A 5911-nucleotide genomic window follows, 5' to 3' on the forward strand; every position below is an offset into this window, starting at 1 on the left:
ACAGATGGAGGGGCGAAGAACATATGCCGAGAGGACACCACGCGTTTCCCTCCTCTCCCTCAGGTAGGGCCGCACCACACAGAGAATATCAACACTCCCTATTCAATTTCTGGAGGCAGAACTACTTTGCCCGAGTGGAGTCAACACTCGTGATGAAGAACAGAGGGACACAAGGTTTTTCCCGACCTAATCACGGCGGGTTTCAGGGAACAGATGCAGAAGCGGGTCTTTCAAGTGGAACGACTCTGTGAAAACTGAGATGACCTCTAACGTCCGCCATAAAAAAAGGAAGTGTGGATTCCCGTACTCACAACATCAATCGGCTGTCACAGACCCAGATGTCAGAGAAGAGATCTGTCTCTGTTGATCCGCTGGGCTCCTCCAGTGAACTCTGAGGTCCAGAGAGGTCACACAGGACTACAGCAACAACATGGGGACGAACCACATATCAAACATCCCTTCTTTCTGGGTTTTGTTTCTCCCATAAATAAGCGGGACAGACATAAATAAATGTAGCAGATGAAGGATAATCCGAGACCATGTTACACAGAATTACAGCAAATTTATTAAAAAAAAACATTTAGCTTACATCCACCCCCCCCCCGCCCCCTCCCACTCCATTACAAAATCTTCACCCGGGATGGGTTGCCAGCATTCTCGACTTAACGATGACGGGCAAAGGGGGGGGGGGCTTTGGTTTCCCTGGTAACCAATACTTGATTGCTTGCTTTAATCTTCTTTAATGTGGCTTAATGCGGTTTATGTCCCGGCCCGCTTTGCCCCCTCTCTCTTTGCTCCCTTTCTCTCTCGTCTTCTTCTTTGTATTTGAACACAGTCTATCACTCAATGGTTTAAATACATGTGCTCTGGTATTCCCTCACTAATGGACAATTTAATTCAGAAGCCAGCTACAGTGACTGGCAGGTCCGGCCATTTTGGGCCTGGTGTAGTTAGCCCTATTGTGACATCACATTTCAGTGGCTGTCTGCTGACCTATTTTGTTGCTGGAGAAAAGCATGGCAACAAGTAACCATTCCAAACACGCCTCTTTGGTTAGGTGACAAAAGTTGCGTTCACATGGATACAAGTCAACTTGTGTTGCTAGGCGAGGGACACATGGAAAAGTTGTTTTCCACCATAAGGCATCACAACCCAGGGAATGACACCTTTTCGCTGACGTTTGAGGAGAACTCTCCACGAGTTCAAAAGACAATCTAAATAGTGGAATTGAGACATATTGGATTTTTTTGATGATAGCACAGTAGGATTATGATTTCATCCTATCATGTAAAAGGCTATCTGAAAAAGATGTTTATGTCTTTATCTGTATCGCTGACTCCAGAGAGAGAGCAATACCTGTGAGAGCATCACCGAGCAAGCCCACTGTGTCATTTCTGTTACCGATAAATCCTATCAAGAGACATGGTTATTTCTCCTCTCTCCCCCTCTCTTTATGCCACTCTCTCTCTTTCTCTATGTATCTCTCCTCTGTATCTGTATCTCCCTGCTTCCCTCCCTTCTTGTGCCTCTCTCTCACTCTGTCTGCCTCAGCACCCCCCCCCCCACACACCCACACACACGCACCCACACCCACACACACGCACCCACACACCCACACACCCGCACACACGCACCCACACACCCACATCCACCCACCCACATACCCCACCATTTCTTTCACGCTCTCTCTGAAACCCACGGGGTCCTTCAACCAGGTTTGTCCTAGCTTCACCCCCAAACATAATAAACATAGGACACAGTTTTCTTCTAGAAAACGTGCCCGTATTGCTGGTTGTATTGCTGACTCTTGGCAGTATTTCTCAGTTAAAGATAGCTTTCAGTCCCAATAAAAATGCATTTGAGATATAATGTCCACCAAGGTCACTGGGATCACTCTGTTGTCAGTAATTAAACAAGACACATCTAATGCCTGGAGGAGCACATAACCCATATGTGTGTCAATCCTAACACCGCACCACGCAAAGATGGGACATAGATATTAAATCAATACGTGCAACTTCCCACTCAGTCTTAGAAGAGGATACTGTACATAATAAGAATCAAGCTCCATCAGAAACACAACACACACTTAAACCAACCAACAGATGTTTGGCAGGGGAAAAATAGAGGGAAGGTGGGGGGTGAGGAATGGGTGAAGGGGTGCACCTGTGTGTGTTTTGGAGATCATGTGTCTGTGTTTCTGTGTGTGTGCGAGTGCACATGCATACGTGACAAAGAGTGCGTGTGAAATTCAGGAGGGAAAGAAATAAAGAGTGCGGCAGCAAAAGGGGGATGTAGCACGTGGAACAAAGAAGAGAGCGAGGCCAATGAGAAGGAGGGAGAGATGGAGGGAGATAACAAGGACAACAAGATGGAGAAAGCAGAAACAGAGATAGAGAGAGGCAGGGAGAGCTAGCAGCTGAGGCTGAGGCTGCGTGACGCTAACGTAGACAGTGAAAGTGTACCCCTCTTAGCAGCGGCCTTTCCGAGGGAGCGGCACCTTAGCATTAGCATGCAAAACAATGGGCCCCTAACTCCACATTATTAAGACTTAAAACAAAACAATCTGGCCACGGGGCCGCCACCTGCGGGTCGGAGAAATGGGCTCACGCAGTTGGACTGTAATATGGAACAGCAAATGTCATCATCATCACTTCGCTCCCACTGCTCTTGTGCACTGTTCTATGGGAAGGAGGGAGGGGGGGAGGGAGGGAGGGGGGGATGAAAGGAGCGGAGGCAGGCGAGAGGAAGGGTGTGACTACAGCAGGCGGGAGACGAGGCAAAAAGTAGGGACGAAAGTGCAAAAGAGGAGAGAGAGGTAGAAAGGGAGAGGACGGAGGGAGGGATGAGAAGGATGGGGAGAGAGATGTGAACAGAAGCGAGAGCCAGTGGAGATGCAAGACTGTAATGCAGACGGAGTGTGAGGGTAGAGAGAGAGATGAGGCAACGGACAGAGGGAGGGGAGAGAAAGACAGCGAGAGAGAGGCGGAGAGAAAGTGATGCAGGCAGCGAGAGGGAAAGAGACAGGGAGAGAGAGACACCAAGAGAGGCAGAGAAAAGAGAGACGGTGAGAGAGCGAGAGACAGAGAACGAGAGCGGCTGAAGAGAGAGACTATTCCCATAATTAAAGAGGAGGAGAGTTCAGTGACGCAGGGGGGACAGAGCTGTGCATTAATAACCTAGAGACTTGGCCCGGCTCCCAGAGAACCTTTAACTCCACATTAAGCAGATTAGGTCCACATTTAACTAAAAACCAGCACTGACACTTTGGCCTAATATCACTTTAACTCAAAAACTGCAAAACATTTACAGACAGAGAGAGAGAGTATGTGTGTGTGTGTGTTGAGGTTGGAGGGGGTGTAAGGGAAAGAGACAGAGATAGGGAAAAAGAGAGAGACAAACAGATGTGTGTGTGTGTTGGGTTTGGGAATAGCGGCTGAGGGAGAAAGAGAGATTTGCAGAATAAGCTACGAGCATGGAGTTGTCTCCTCCTGCGTTCAGTCTGCAGGTTTAGTTGATACAATTTCAATGTGTGCCTATTTTCACACAACACCAGTTGCTGACCTCTTTTTGTTTAAGTAGGAAGCTTGGGGGTCTTTTTAATACAGGTAAGAGCAGCTTTGGAGAGGAACTCATTGTTTTAATGCAGATAATGCTTAATCGCTGTGACTCGTGACCTGTTGTGGTTAAGCAAGAAGAACAGGTAGATACACACACACACAGCCCCAGTGTTCAACTGCAGAACGCTCACGCACACGCACACAAGCACGTTTATTTGAACAAACTTTCCCAAAGACAAGCACAAAATCCAATTTGCCCCATCTGACCTTAATCATAATAACAACATCATCAAACTGATATAGTAAATGTTCAAACTGTAGGTTTGGTCAAAAGTCAAATAAAAATTAATACAAAACAGCTCCTAAAATCCTTGAAAAGGTTGCCCACAGATGCTTACAAAAGCACTCTGAAAGGAATAGTTGTTGAACAAAAAGGCCAAAAAAGTTGAAAACCCTTCAGTATAGTTCATTGGTAAAAAAAGAAAAAAAAGTCTAAGGTAAGTACGCAGAAGAAAAATCGTCTTTCTTTCTGCTTAGTTCTTCTCTCACTCCTCTTTCTTTTCCTCCCCGGCCCTGTTTCTTTCACCTCTAACCTCACTCTTTCTCCGCTCCCTCCTCTCTCTCTCCATGTTCTTTATCATTACCATTCTCTCCACACTCCCCGCCTCTCTCCACCTCTCCATTCCCCCTCTGTCTCTCTCCCTTTCTTCCGCTCTCTACTTCTACTCCCCCCCTCACCATGACCACCTTACCTCCTCTCCCCTCCTGGAGCTTCCCCCCTATCTGGTGTTCACACTTGATTGAACCGGCAGACGTGTCCCCGGTTTAATACCAGCCCCAGGGTTCTCCTCTCAGGATTAGTCTGATCCACTACTCCTAAACCCTGCTCCTGCCTCCTCCTGTAGAAAACACCCTCCACTCGACATCCTCCATCCTCCACGCATCGCCCACCCTCCACTGCCCACCCTCCACTGCCCACCCTCCACTGCCCACCCTCCGCCCCTTACTCTCCATATCCCACCCACACCCATATCTGTTCCCCATACCCCACCCCCTTCCCTCCATGCTTACCCTGTCCATCCTTGAAAATCCCACTCCCTATCCTCCACCTTCTCCACCCCCCCCCCACCACCTACCCTCCCTATCCTCCACGGCCTTCAACATCAGCCCGCCAAACCACCACCCACTCGACAGCCTGGCTGCTGGGAAAGAGAAAGTGAAGCCAGCTGGGAAGTGCCCTTCATTAAAAGCTAAGGGATTTCTTTGATTTTTTTCACCAGGCATAGACGGAGTATGGCCTTAACTATTAAATGGGTTACTTTTTGCGTCACTAAAAGGGGTACTGTCAATATATACACAAAGCCCTATTTATATGTATACCTTACCTAAATATCTATACTCGTATGATCACTTCTGTGTCCTGTGTCATCTTTGCATGCTTGTCTACTTCATCCCTCTCTCTTTGAATCATGGTAGACATCAAAGCCTCTGTCCTCCTGGCTGCCATGGGCTGGGCTTGGCCACTTGATGCTAATAGTCCACATGAAAGAGATTTAGTATGAGACACAGATGGGGTCCAGGGACATACAGAGTCTCCTTGGGGGCCCCTGCACTCCGACATAAACCCCCGTGAGCCTATTCCTCGGGTCCTCGTTAACAGCAACTTCCAAGACACCTTTGCAGAGACGAACATTAGGTCTCGCATCCTGCATATAGCTGCAGACGCCAAGAAATGCAAAGCGTTTGGACCACCAAGAGAGGTCTTTTCTTTATGAAGGGTGGTTGTGTAGCTTCATTTGAAAGAATTCCCTTGAAGATGTAGAATAAAGGTAGCTGGTCCTCACAGTAGTAGTGAGTCTATATTTGTATTATTAAATGTAACATAGCAACACCTGTGGTCAGTGGCATTTGAGTTTAAGTGGAAAAGCTAAGCTCCCAAGAAGCTCTTAGCACTAAGAAGCTCTTAACGAATCTGGGAAACGCGGCCATTGTATGTTATGACATGTTATTACATTTCCACTGCATGGATAGTTATTTTTTTTTTAAGTGAAACATTTTAGAGTAGAGAGGTTCACTGGTATATGGAGATGCAGTGAAGCTTCTGCATTAACCGTTAGTAACCACAGAGGGAAAAGGACCAAGTTCTGTTAACCCTTTGGCCCATCAGGAAACCCTTTGAAATACGTCTTTATGATAAAGTATAGCGTAACGTTTTGCTCTTTCATCTCTAGAAGTACAAAGGCCTTGGAGCTGACTGGCTATATTTCGGTCCATCTTCAAGTTCTTGTAGTCTAACTGGGTGGGTTTGTGTCAAGCATTCGAATTCCAGTAACCTTCATGGGAAAAGGTGA

Source organism: Osmerus eperlanus, chromosome 14, assembly GCF_963692335.1.
Source record: "Osmerus eperlanus chromosome 14, fOsmEpe2.1, whole genome shotgun sequence".
NCBI classification, from domain to species: Eukaryota; Metazoa; Chordata; class Actinopteri; order Osmeriformes; family Osmeridae; genus Osmerus; species Osmerus eperlanus.